The sequence below is a fragment of the Schistocerca gregaria genome, chromosome 2 (assembly GCF_023897955.1).
Source record: "Schistocerca gregaria isolate iqSchGreg1 chromosome 2, iqSchGreg1.2, whole genome shotgun sequence".
NCBI classification, from domain to species: Eukaryota; Metazoa; Arthropoda; class Insecta; order Orthoptera; family Acrididae; genus Schistocerca; species Schistocerca gregaria.
The window spans coordinates 912,374,883-912,390,133 of NC_064921.1; the positions used below are offsets into that span (position 1 = coordinate 912,374,883).

Below are 15,251 nucleotides of genomic sequence, written 5' to 3' on the forward strand. Positions count from 1 at the left end.
CTACGGTACGGCTATCTGTATCGCTGAGGCACGCAAGTCTCCCCACCAACGGCAAGGTCCATGGTACATGGGGCGGGGGGGACAACAACCTTTACCATGGATTAATCATGAAACTAACATTGTCTTACGCAGTTTCAGTGTCAAAGAAGACCCACATGAATCTGAACACTGCATGCCAACTACAAATCCTCTGATTGACTGTGGTGATCAACACAACTAATTAGCATACCAACAGTGTGGTTTTCAAGAAACGGTCATGAACAAAGAATAGCATTGCTAGATTATATCATGCCTATCACTTCATGTATGATTCCACCAAATTAGTTCACATCACCAAATGGAGTTCACTTGGTTGGGCCATACACAAACACTTTCCCAGGATTTCTGTCTGCACCACAGCTGTCACACGAGAGCTCATCCAACAGCTCTCCATCCAGCTGTGGTGTCACAGGCATACCAGGATTTTGACTCGCAACCCAAGATTCCACTATTCTGGCCAAACCAACCAGCTATGTGGTTTGCTGTTGTCGAGTGCATTCTCCACATTCATGGCATTTCTGACATCAGTAACATCACTGTGCCACCTTGGCAAGCACACCCACCTCAGTAGTGATGTTATTTGACCCACTTGACTACAAATAAATGTGATGTGACAAAGACAACACTCATCCAGCATCCCACTCAACCATCAGAACAACAGTTGTGTCAGGTTATTTATGATGAACGCTTAGACACAAAGACAAGGTGCCTACCGCCTCAACATCTGAGGCCATCTTGTTGCACGCCTTCTTCTTGCAGTAGTCTATTCATCTTGGATCACACATGCAACCAATATTTCTTTATCGACACTGTGTGTGACGCGAGTGTCATTCTATGTGAACTACCCCTGAAGGAAAAACTTTATGTACAGTTAGTTCAACTCTATATGGTGAACAATTCACACATTTCATTGGATGGAAACACATCTTGAACCTTGGACTTCGATTTAAAAGACATGTTCTCTTGGCAGTTTTTCATTGCTGACATCAATGAACACATATTGGAGGCTAACTTTCTAACATATTTTCATCTCTCCTCCAATTTAGCACATGGAATTCTGTTACAACACAATAGTGGACTTTCTGGGACTGGAATCATTGGCACTCCACTAACCCTCAAGCAAACAATGACTATGGTCCCCAGCTCACGGACTGTCAGTTTCATTGACACTTACAAACTCTATCAACAGATACTGTGAGACTGCCTGTCATCAGTGCTGAAATTACAATGAACTACGCAGTAATACTTCAACATACAGGAAGAAACACTTCATCTACCTGAAGAGAAACACACTATACAACACAAAATTCAAGCATCTACAGACGAGCTCACAGCCGCCCTTATGCACTTGGAACAGCTCACTCAAGACAGCCTCATCATTCCAACCAGCCCATCACGAAAGAAGTCAGCAGATTCAGGACAGCCAGCTTCAGACACTCACATTCAATCGTAGCAGCCTGCAACAGCCTTGCTGGCAGCAACACACGTTAGTCAGATGTATCCTTCTTCTCGTGCCCGTGTACCTGTTGTGAGTGTTTCTCGCACCCTGCAACATTCTTGTTGTTCAGATACTGTGCAACAAGTAATGGAAATGTTCCTAAAATAAATAAGAGGCTGGGCCCACCATTCTGACACAGGGCTTAAAGATTAGCTCCAGGTAAACGTCGCATGGCTAAGTTGGTTATAGAGGAGTTATTACATGTTCAACAGTCTGATAATACTGGGGCCTCACCCATCTGGTTTGTACCAAAGAAGGACAGCACCTGCAGACAGTGCAGCAGCTATTGGGCTCTTAATTCCCACATAATGTTGGTGAGTTGTCCTGTCATGAATAATCCAGGCTTTACACATTATTTGGCAGGTGCCTCAGTATTCATCATGTTGGATTGTAAGAAAGCATATTTGCAAATCGCTCTGAACATAAAGGACATTCAGAAGACAGCTATTATCACCTCCTTCAGGCTTTATGAATTTCCTTATATGCCATTTGGACTTAAAAATACAGCACAGATTTGGCAAAGATTCATAGACAACTATCTTTTCAAACTTCCCTTCTGCTATACTTGCTTGGATGATATTTTAGTCATTCCTGCTTCCTAAAAGGAGCATCATGATGAGCATCTCAAATGCTTTGATGCTTTACACAAACTTGGCTTTATCATCAATGACGATAAGTGTCAGCTGAAACAGTCTCAGGTTACCTTTCTTGCCACTTGGTTTGCCTTGATGGCATATGACCTACACCACAATGTGCCAAACTCCTTCATCACCTACTGTGACAACAGATCACCCATGAAATATGCTGATTTCTGAGCATGGTAAATGTTTATCATAGACCCCCTGCCTAATGCAGCTGCCATCCAGGCACTTCTTCCAAACAAACTAGTGGGCAAGCACACCTCAGGCCAAAGATCAACTGTACCCCACAGAGATCAATGAGCATTTGAAAAAAATTAAAGACTGCCTTTCTCAGGGTACAACGTTGGCACACTCACTACTCACTGCCCATCTGACAATCATCTCTAATGAGACCAATTTTGTGACTGGTGCTGTTCTCCAACAGTCAGTAGTAGGCATGCAACAGCCACTGCGTAGCCCCCCCCCCCCTCCCCTGCCCCCCCCCCCCCCCCCACACACACATGCAAAAGCAAAGGATTACAGACTCCCAGTGTAAGTGGCCAGCCTGTGGTGGGGACTGTTTATAGTGTATTAAGGAATACGTTACATTAAAGATGACGGCAGACCTTTGTCAGTCTGTGTGGATTATTGCTCCCTAAGGTATTCTGTTTGCAACCCAGCACAATATTGTTGCCCATGGCAGTTCCACCATTTGTATTATATCGCACAATTTACAACAGACATCCGACATCTTCACTGCTTGGATAAAGTTGTGGCTGATTTCCCTTCAAGGATCAGCACTCTCTCTCTGTAGGTACTGATTTTGACACCCTTGCAACAAGGCAGCTTCTGGGTGCACAGTTATGTGAATTCCAACATGGCAACATGTTGCACATTGAATACAATGATTTTACCAGTTCTTCAACACAAGTACTATGCAACACAAGTACTATGCAATGTCTCACAAAACTGCCCTCATCCACTAGTACCAATCACCATGAGATGAGGCATTTTCAATAAATTACACAGCCTACCACACCCTGGGATCCAAGCTACAATGTAGCTTGTGACAGACTGCTTCATATGGCCAAGTTTCGAGAAAGACTGTAAATCTTGCATGCAAGCATGTATCACATGTCAATGCCCTAACATAGGATAACATGCACAACAACATCACGACTGTTATTCTGTCCCTAACAGCTATTTTCAGCGTGTCCACTTAGACCTCTCCCCAATTCAAATCATTACTGCCATATACTTTCAGTGATGACAGAGTAACATGCTGGGTCAAGGCTATACCAATTCCAGACCTCCTTACTAAGATCACTGCAAATGATTTGTCATTCTGTGGATTTCTAGTTTCAGCTGTCCCGCCTCAATAACAACAGATCAAGGCAAATAATTCAATTTTACCAAATTCTGTCTCTTACATTGTGTTCAGTACTTCCAAACATCAGCTTACCATCCACAAAGTAATGGGCTGGTGGAGCACTGGTACCACACTCTTAAAAAAGCTCTCATGTTTCATCGAGGGAAACGGAAAGACGCACTGCCACAACTATTTTATGGAGAACCACTCCCTCTTCTGGCGAAATTCACAGAGCCATCCCAACTGCCTACAGCCAAAGAACTGTCGCAGCTCATTTGCAAAGTCAAGCAACTCATTGTGCATCTTGAGATACCAATCCTGCAAATGTGTGGCTCTCAGAAAAATTTTTTCCTTAAAATCTTTGTCCATAAAGCTCTGCAGGACTGTGTCCACATCATGTTGTGAAACAGTACTGTCTGACTGGCATTACCCTCGCCTTACTCAGGTCCACATAAAGTGATCAGATGGGGCGACAACACCTTTGACATTTTACTGCATGGCAAAGTGACTATTATTGGAGCCAACAGACTTAACGTGCTTGGACACTGCTAAACATCACTGACATGTTTTGAAGTAGCAGTAACATTATAGGTGACATTCTGCACAGTGACCCGGATGGCAATGAAATTATTGTGCGACTGTACTTGTGGCACTTTCAGCCTGAGGAGATCTCAGTCAAACTAATCAGGACCTCGTTGGAGGAGAACAGTATAAGCAACGTGTCCATGACACTACACTTCTAGGAAAATTCTCATTGGAAATCGATCCAGATTGTATCACTCCATCATTTTCAGCAGACGGAGTTATCACAGTCATGGCTGATAAAAAACATACCTAGTTCCATCCTTCACCACCAGAGCAAGACAGAAACCCTACTATGGCACTGTTGCTTTACTTACCTCAGCTTCCATCACTTTCCAACCCCAACTTCTACCCCTGTTTCAGATTATCTCACCGGCTACCGCCTCACCTCACACAATATCCGCAACACCCCTCACCTCAATGTCCACAATACCATCCTTTTTTGACAGCTGCCAATCATGCACGTGCCACCTACTCAGAGCAGCAAGAAATCGTCCAGTCATGCTTCTGCATAAGCAGGCAGTCACGACACATCTGGTCATGCACACATGCACAGAGATAAGGTCTACAGCAGCTCCGTCACCATCCAGGAAAATTTTTTCCTCCGTTGTCTGCATATACACCCTATCAGCTAGTCTGTTCAGAGCTAAATGTCATGTATGCATGTTGTCTGATGTATCTTCACATAGTAATATAGTGTAAATTCATAGGATTCGCACTCTCCAGTATTTAGCCTGGAGCATCCTCACCTACTCTTATATACATATATAAATATCATATTTTGAGAAGTAGTTTAGTTGTGACTAATTTTTCATTTACTTTGCCAATAAGGAATACTACTTTATATGTAATCCCCTAAAACACATAGCTTCAAAATTTACTTGTTTACAGAAGTTATCAACTTTTCATAATTAATGTCTTAGTGCAAAGCTTCGAGGGCAGAGTAAACACAGTCTAAACTGTTGAGTTGGGATAAAATTTGAGTAGATACATAAACTGCGTCTCAAATTAAATTTTAGAAACATGCTCCATACAAATACTGGTACTAACATGTTTGGATTTTTGTAACACTAAAACACTACTCAGAAACTAAAAAATCCACATTCAGAAAACAGACAACATTAAATTTCAATATTGTCTATAAGGATATCAACAGCAACTACTCCACTCAAATAACTAGGGCCTCTGGAAATAGGAATGCTTAATTGTATTTATGTAGAACGAGATTATAGCACAGAAGTGTAGATATTATATTAAAGTTACCAACATTTGCTTGGTATTCAATCTGCATTTGAGCAATTAATGGTGACCATAAGAAAAAGCCCATGCATAAAAACTGTGTTGACTTTGTGAAGATGTTTTGTGTCTGATACTGAGAAACTGAGAAGGGAGTTGATTGTCAGGTGTGTTAAGGGAAAGAAATGTTTTGTAATCTCAGTGTGTTGTCAAAGTATTGAGTAATGTCACCACTCACGTTTGAACTTTGTGTGGAATACAAACACTGAGATAACAGAAGTCTTTGGATACCTCCCAATATCATGTCAGGCCTCCTTTTGCCCAGTGTAGTGCAGCCACTCAATGTGGTGTGGACTCACCAACCGTTGGAAGAAATACTGAGCCATGCTGCCCCTATAGCCATCCATAATTGTGAAAGTGTTGCCAGTGCAGAATTTTGTGGATGATCTTGACCTCTCATTACATCCCATAAATGTTTGATGGAATTTATTTTGGGCGATCTGGGTGGCCAAATCATTCGCTCAAATTGTCCACAATGTTCTTTAAGCCAATTGCGATCAATTGTGGTCTGGTGACATGGTGCATTATCATCTATACAAATTCCATCATTGTGTGTGAACATGAAGTCCATGAACATCTGCAGATGCTCTCCAAGTAGTCGAATGTAATTTCCAGTCAATGATTAGTTTGACTAGAGGACCCAGTCCATTCCACAAAAACACAGCCAACAACATTAAGGAGCCACCATCAACTTGCGCAGTGCCTTGTTGACAACTTGGGTCCATGGCTTTGTGAGTTCTGCACCACACTCAAACCCTATCACCTCTTATGAAGTGAAATTGGGACTCATCTAACCAGGCCACAGTTGTCCAGTCATTGAGGGCCCAACCAAAATGGTCACAAGCCCTAAGTGAGTCACTGCATGCAATGTCGTGCTGTTAGCAAAGGTGCTCACTTTGGTCACCTGCTGCTATGGCCAACTAAACACCATATTTCACCACACTGTCATAATGGATATATTCGTTGTACATCCCACATTGGTTTCATGCCATTTTGTGTTGCTTGTTTGTTAGCACTAACAATTCTATGCGAGTGCTGCTGGTCTCGATCATTAAGTGAACTATTGGCCACTGCGTTGTCCGTGGTACGAGGTAATGCCTGAAATTCGGCATTCTCAGCATGCTCTTTACCCTGTGGATCTCGGAATATAGAATTACAATGATTTCTGAAATGGAATGTTCCATGTGTCTTGCTCCAACTAGCATTCCAATTTCAAAGTCTGTTAATTCCTGTCATGCAGACATAATCATGTCGGAAACCTTTTCACATGAATCACCTGAGTACAAATGACAGCTCTGTCAGTGCACTGCCCTTTTATACCTTGTGTACGTGGTAATACTACCATCTGTATATGTGCCTATCGCTGTCCCATGACTTTTCTCCCCTCAGTGTGAGTAGAGCCAGAAGTAACAGTAAATTTTGGAAATTACTGAAACTGATGGTCCTTTCTTAATTTGAATTAATTTTACAAAATCCATTATACATAATTACTGTAGAGCTGATACTTCAAACTTTGAGTGCCAACTATAAATTTTGTGAGTTGTGCTCGGGTAGCCAATTGGTGAGGCAACTGTTCGGGAAATCGAGATTCGAGTCCCAGTCCGACACAAATTTTCATTGTCGTCATTCCATTCTATAGCTGATGGTAGTCATTATTTGTAATTGTGAATTCATCTGAAGTGTTTAGTAATGGCTCTGCAGTTGGAGAGAAGGCATGATACACAAACTTCTTCACATAATTCCTTGCAAACCAATCACTCACCTAATCAGCAATATGCTAAATAACTGACTGTTTCAAGTAGTTGTGTGTTTCAACATCAGCTCCCCAAAGAAATTAAAAAACAGTCTACCACAGTTGTTGCACCACTTCTCTTCAGCTTGTATATTGCAGATGTGCCAAAAACAAATCCAAGGAAGTTTGGTTATGCCAACGGCTGGGTAATTGCAACAAGGTGTACTTCAGTTCAACAGTCAGACAAAATCCAAACAGTGGACCTACATGTAGTAGGGGAAATACTTTCATAAATGGAGACTCCAACCAAATGCCTCCAAAATGGAGGTTTCCTGCATCCACCTAAAAAATAAATTTGCTAGAAGAAAACCCAACATACAGTTTGAAAACATTGCACTTACAATAAATCTCCAAAGTATCTTGGAGAATCCCGTGATAGAACTCTTATCTTTCAGAGAGCATATAACAGAAACAGCTGAACAATTAAAAACAGAAAACATCATTATTCAAAAGCTACCTGGGAAGCATTGGCATCGACTTTTTCATTCGTCTGCTCTGTGACTTATCTTTTCAGCTGAAAAATATTATGCCTCACTTTGACAAAACAAATCAGCACCTACAGAATGGCTGCCACTAAACCACATTCCATCCTCTCAACTAATATGCATCAGTGCTCTTACAAATGAGATCAAAAGATCATGGATAATAAAAATCTAACAATTCATCAAAATGTCGATGATGCAAACAATAACTGACTCTTTTGTGGACAACCACAATAACAGTAGAGGTCACCATGAAAAACGTGTTCAACCTTACTAATGCATGGGCTCGAGAATGTACTGGACTACATGCCATGGATCACCCAAAAACCACCAGGATTGACTTCCCATGTGAAACATGGTCAGTATTAAACAGAATTAGAACCTAACATGCCAGATGTTCACATTTGATGCAAAAATGGGGAAAGCAACCATCCCAATTTTGTGAGTGCAGAGAACCACAGATCATGTGACATATTACAGAAAAATAACCCACAAAATCATACGATGGTAGATCAGAAGACTTCCTGCTGGTGACTAAGCACTACATAAGTGCTGTAAATGGTTATACCTTCTTATATTGTAAATGTTATGCTCTACACTATATGTATTTTCATTTTGATGTATCAAAGAGCCATACAACAAATAAATAAATTTAATGAGTTCAGACTGATCCATTGGCATTGTGCCAGACACAGTCTTGTCTTCATTGCGACATGCTCCTGCAAGTTGGGTAGCCGAATATATTATCGGCATACCATAGCACCTTGGTAGAGAGATAAAATGTTTTGTGGAAGTCTACTGTGAAGAAATTGAAAATTAGCGGAGATCATACCAGTCCTTCAAATGGACCTTCACTTTTTCTCCAAGGTTCAATCCAATTGCCACCTTAACTCATAATTATATTCTTTTTCTTGTAAAATCAATATATGTTATGAATAATTTTAGGATCCCTAGTTATTAATGTCTTAGCACTGGGGGGGGGGGGGGGGGGGGGGGGGAGCAATACTTTGTTGTAGACATGACATCTTAACTGGATGGGACTGATTTTCTAGTTCTCATTCTTCTCCCCCTCTCTCTTCATCCCCACTCTCCCATCCCCCCACCCCACCTGCCATCACCTCTGTTCCCCTGTTTTATCCTCTTCCATACAAATTTTATTTATCACCAAATTTTTGAATATCTGGTCCTTTTCACTTACTCATTTTTCAGTTACTAATGTTGTCTCATTGTCTACTTCACTTCTGTATGTGTGTTTGTGTGGTTTAGCAGAGATATCTGGCATTGTCCAGGTACCGAGGTATTTATGTCTAGCTGTGTGTCTTCATCTGTACCATGCAACATCTGGCTGTGTGCTTAATATTTATGATGTCATATCTCCTGAACTATATGTTGTACGGAGATATAACATTGTAGTTACATTCAGTGGTATATGTGTATACTGTATGCAAAATGTATCGCAAACAGAGTTAGAAGCAAAGAAGTAATAAATTTAAACTTTATTCTTGGTGTGGCCGTTTTTCACACATCTCATTGTTTATGACATCATATCCCCTGAGCTAGGTGTCGCACAGTGATATAATTTTGCGTTTATGTTCAGTGGAATATTTACTTACTGTTTGTAAAATGCTTCATAAATACAGTTAGTAGTAAAGAAGTAATAAGTTATAACATTGTGCCTCTTGTGGTACTTTTCCTGCATGAACAGCAGAAAATTAGTAAGCGGCAAAAATTTCTCCTTTCATCATTTTGTAGGGGTTGTCATTAAGAAAACATTTTGTAATGGTTTGGAATTATGTATAAAATTTGTTGCAAGCACCCAAGTGTCTCATTCTCAAATACTGGATGAATAAAGTCTGGAAATTCATGTCAAGGTCTACACTTCTTTTCCACCCCCACCCCTTTGACAGCAATTGTTACCAGACAGTAAGGTGTGTGTGTGTGTGTGTGTGTGTGTGTGTGTGTGTGTGTGTGTCCAGGATCTGTTCCGAAACACCTGGATTGATTTCAATGACATTTGGCTCCAATGGGGGCAGAGATAAAGGTAAAAACGTGTTTTTTCAGTCTCCAGCACATAGGCTGCCCTATTTGGCAGGAATGTTGTGTGGGCTACCTGTCAAATCAACCTGCTTTGCATAGCAGCCTACATGTCAGGGCAAGAAGTGGCTTTTTGAGTCCCAACATGTGGGCTGCCCTGCATGACAGGCATGTTGTGTTAGAGTGGTGTTGGTCTTCTTTGCCCTTCTGCTTTGTGCGGCGGCATGTATGCCAGTGGTAAATAAATAATTTTCACGCCCCTGATGTGTAGCCTGCCCTGCTTGACACGTGTGACCTGGGTGTAGCATTGGCCTACTTTATTGCACTGTATTGCAGGGGCTACATGTACCAATGAGCACTTCTGGGGCAGGTTGATATTGATAGAAGAGCAAATGAACAGAGTGAGGGGCAGGAGGAAATATAAAGAGAGAGCAGGGAGGGGGAGATGTAGTGGACACCTGGATAAGGAAGAGGAGGAGGCAGAATGAGAGGGTGAGATGAGGATATGGTCAGAGGGAGGGGAGAGGGTCAGAAAAAGGAGGTGGAGAAGATAGATAGAGAGAGGAGGAGGAGACAAAGAGACAGAGAGAGAGGGGAGAAAGACATAAACAGATAGAAGTGGTGTCAAACACATATGCAGGCGAAGCTGCAGGGAAAAGGCTAGTTATTGTTGTTTTCTGTATTGCTTCTTTTTCCCAGGCAGCGTAACATGGCATCTTTTTACGTATATTTTACAGTTTTCATTCTTGGCAGATATTAGATAATAATTGCAACTTTCATATTTACTTAAGACTAGCTGAAATGTATCAATTTCTAGAACATTTGTTAACATTTGAGAATATTGGTAAAATCACAAGAACATTGTTCTATAATTTCAATTTTTTCCATTGGAAAATATGTTCCAAAAGATGTGATAGGGACCTCCTTAAACACTCATATCTCCACAGTCACAACAGCTGCCACCATGTAACCAATATAGTACACAATGAGGAATGAAGGATAGCACCATACATGAAATCCAGTCATTGGTAATGGGTGATTTTCAGGGAATTGCTAACTTTACCCATAAACAATTTCATTTATGTGTAAAAGGTATCAATAAAAAACACAACTTTTGAGTGCATAACAACATACAAATTTATTGATACCGTAAAGCAAATTACATATTATTGAAGCTTACAGGGCACTTAGCACCAAGGTTATTAGTGCACTACTTATTACTGCAGTGTATGCTACCTATGATTATGTATGAAATACATTATAACTCAAGTGCCCTCCTTGGCTCTGCATTCATCTTTTGATTTTTTTTCCACAACTTATCAACATACTTTACCCTCTAGTTCTGAAATTGCATACTGAATTTTGGCCTTGGAAATGATTTGTTGGTCTACACATGGAATTTGAAATGCCATCTCAGAAAGAAATCATATGGTGTCAAGTAAAAAGATTTGGTTGGTCCGTTCACATCAGCATTGCAAGAAATCACCCAATGAGGTATGTGCCCTGTAGCAGTTGGGGGAAAAAATGAATAGTTCCATATTTTTGAACAATGTTAGGAGGAAACATCCTGAACAATATAGTAAATATCCTGACCAGTCGAATGTGAACTTTGGGATAAGAAGGGCATTGAAGGGTCACTCTTTCATATTTTTCTCAGATAATTCAAAAACTGCAGCTTCTAGCGAAAATGATTCCCAGTACGAAATTAAACTACATTAGATATCCTACAAAAAAGTCCTATTCATTTTTTCTCTAGGACTAATAGTTTCCATGTTGCAGGGGAATGGAAAAATCACAGATTATTAAAAAATATTATTTTAATTGTATGAAATCAATGTTTATCTTTAAATGAAGTGGTTTTAAAAACAGATATTAAATATGTGTACCGAACCGAAGTGCCAAGAGCTGTATTGAGGAATCAGTTGTGTTTCAGGGGTGTAGCAGGGTAAAGGGGGATATGTGTGTGTTAGAAGCTCAAGGGAAGGTAAGTCGCTGGATTGTGGTCATGTACTGCCTTTCTTCGTAGGTCTGCAAATTGAAGATCGAGCACATAATTCCACACACTCTCTACACCACTACGTCACAAAAGGCAACTACAGGGTGTCCCACAAAGCTATGCTGACTGTCCACTGTGTGCCTTATGGCATGCCGGGTGGATATTTTTTCCCCCCACAAAATGCATTAACACTAACACAAGAAACGAATATGGAGAGAATCTACATAAATTTCTGTACACCCCTCTACACTACTAAAGGGGAAACGGTTTTGTAGTCGTTCTGTATAGAAGCTGTAGTGTTCTTCCAGATAGTGCAAATACCAATGCTATGAGCGCTGCCCAGTTTCAGTTTACATGCAAACTGTGCCTCTCCAGCATTTCCTGTCCAGTTCTCCAAAGAGAGTAGACTTGGCTTCATTGAGCTCTTGTTTGTATAGTGGAGTCATATTCGGTTTATTAAGTGAGTACTTATTTGCAGTTGCTAATTGAGCTATTATGTAAAAAACCTCAACTGGAACTGTCAACTGTCTACCACACCGAAGAGTCTGCCCCAGGTGTAACATACTGTCAGTATTTATTTGACAATGTAGGTCTATTGGTTATGCATTTGACAACTCCACTATCACTGTCTAAAATTCTTTCAAAGCGTGAGGTGTATGAAATTCATCTTCCCAGCCTCAGCTCTCCCAACATCTGAAGAGACCAGAGGTTTAAATTGCATACCTCTATAACAGAAGAAGGTCACCTACCTGTTACAGAACTTCAGAGAGTACAATGTAAGGCAAGCAATTCATTGCAGCAGATTACTTTTTCAGACTTGTGTATGATCAGTCCCATTCCATCAGACATATTCAAATCCATCTTGAAAGATGTACTGTGAATGTGTGGTAAGTGACTCCACTTAGAGTAACCCCCTGTGCATGTGCCACCAATTTCCGAATGGAAGAAATTTATTCAGTCTACCAGTAACTGAATTAATTGTGAGAGATGTGCAGTAACTTTCTGGTCTGTCATTAATTCACTACCAAGAGACTACAGCAAAATGGCATGTCATTACAATATGCTTATGACTGCAATCCCTCACATTTACAAAATAAACACTTCCCATCCATTATTTACAGGAATGTATTTTACATAAAATCTCACTGAATGTATGCAAAAAAGTATTCATTTGATGAACTGAAAATAACACCATTCTATAAACATGAGCTGAGTGAATTAATTTTTTGTGCTCATGTAAGGGCACTGGACAAGAAATGCTTGAGAGGTATACTCTCTGTGTAAACTGAAAATCGAACAGCACTCGTAATGGTGGAAGTTGCCTTTCCCCAGGATAACACTACAGTTGCCATACTCCCCTCTAGCAGTGTAGATGAGTGTGGGGAAATTTCAATATGTGTTTCTTGTGTTAGTGTTATTAGTAACTCATATCTACTGTCCATGCAGTGATAATGCATTCCTCGGAAAAGAAACATTTCTGCACACTATGTAGTCAGTGGTTCATAAGTTGTGTGGTGTAGGGTCGGCTTAACTTTGTAAGAAACTTTGTAGTTGCTTCTTGTGACTTAGTGGGGTAGACAGATTGGGTAATCATCTGCTTGATCTTCATTTTGCCGAACTAGCAATGAGGAAGCGCTTGAACATTGCTTCTATTCTTTGTCTGAATTTATGGAACACTGTATTAAGTAAACCTCATGTACCAAATTTTACTAATTGTCAATTCATAATATAGTTTATGTTGTGCTTATCATGTTATCTCAGTTAATAAGTGCTATTATCACATGTAGAAGCAATGTGGTACACCAACCTGCATTATTATGATTTTGATTATGTCAACAATGCAGTCAAAATGACTACTGTATCATAAATTAACCAGGTTTACCACTGCCCTATATCACATGTACAAACAATGTACTAAAAAATGATTCTTGGACAAGTAAGCAATCTTTTAATAAAGGAACACAATCCAGTGATCTGTCATCCCTTGCAATCTATCTCACGTCCCCGCGAACACAATTTTTCCCGTAATACAGCTCTCAGCACTTACACATAGTACGTACCTTTAATAGTTGTGTGTAACCCACTTCATTTAACAATAAACATTAATTTTATAGTGGTAAAACAATATTTTTAATAATCTGTAATTTTTCCATCCCCTGCAATGCAAAAACTATTAGTCCTAGAGAAAAAATAGATAGGACCTTTTCTTGTAGGAAATGTAAAGTAGGTTAATTTTGTACTGGGAACTGTTTTTGATCGAAATAGTGGTTTTGCGGACATTCGATAAAAACATTTTAAAAAGAAGTCTTAAAATGCGCACCCACCCGAACGCTAACATCCCACTGTTCAAGACTTTTAGTTTATTGTTCAGGATACTTCCTCCTAGCACTGTGCAAAAATTGGGATTTACATGATTTTTCCCTCTAATTTTCCTTTGTTGATTGGACTAATTGTTGTGTTGATTGACTGTTCCATTGGCTCCTGATAGAATGTTTTATACCATATGAATGAAACACACACAACACTGGTGTAATATTCCTCAGTATTTATTATTTGTTACATGAACCGGGAGAAAGATAGGTATGTCATTCATAGATATTTTGTTGTGTCAAAGATTTTAAACTAGTATATCTACAGAGTATCTCCATTTCCAGAGATGAAAAATGTTAATGTTAGAATCAGGAATAAAACAAAGCAATTATTTCAGTTTAAATGTGATGTAAAATTATTTAACTAAGATAAAGTATGTGACCCTTTAACTAATGAATCATAGACAAATTACAACAGTTGTATATAGAAGTAAGTAATTGAACTACAAACTTTGGTGATGTATTCCAAAGATGTGGCTGAACAAAATAATCTTGTCTTTAATAGGTTCTAAATTACAAACATATAAGATATAATAATGATACTAAGCAGGTGAGTGATGCAGTTGTGACTACACAAAGTAAAATTTTTAACTCAAGAGAAATTATAGTAAATGAAATAAAGGAAAATGGGGCATAAGTGATAGGGGTAATTTACAACATGGCCTGAGTAGGATTATGAATAGTATCGGCAGTTAGAAGTGGTGAGTAAGGGAACTGTGTCTGATTATTCAGTGTTAAGCTTGATTGTTGCAATCAGTGTGCGACAGATTGCAACATATTGTTGAATCCAAACCTCTTCAGCACTCACACGATCCAATTTAGACAATAAAAACTCTCTTAACATAGTGCAGCAGTTATTATCTACTGTTAATGCATTTCTGGCACCATCTTCAACAAATTGGAGTCCAGTTATGTCCTGATCCCAAATGCCACACTAAACAGTCCTCATTGTGGATGTAATGGCTTATCCATAGTTACCTGATGGTTCTCTGCACCAAAAATTCTGCGATTCTGCTTTTTCATTAAGCCATTCAATGGAAAGTGTCACTAATTTGGAAATATTATTTTCTTGATGAAATTATTGTCCACACTTTGTTTTGCAAGCACCAAAGGACAAGTGCTCAGCACATTTAGGATTGTTTGGCTGCAATTCTTACGTGCCATGTGGATTTTG

General features: G+C 39.7%; 1 protein-coding gene across 1 annotated transcript in view; it reads left to right on the top strand.

Annotated features, from left to right (window-relative positions):
• The window catches only part of LOC126335346 (structural maintenance of chromosomes protein 4-like), a 298,803-nt gene that overhangs the window by 256,432 nt on the left and 27,120 nt on the right, over positions 1–15,251 (top strand).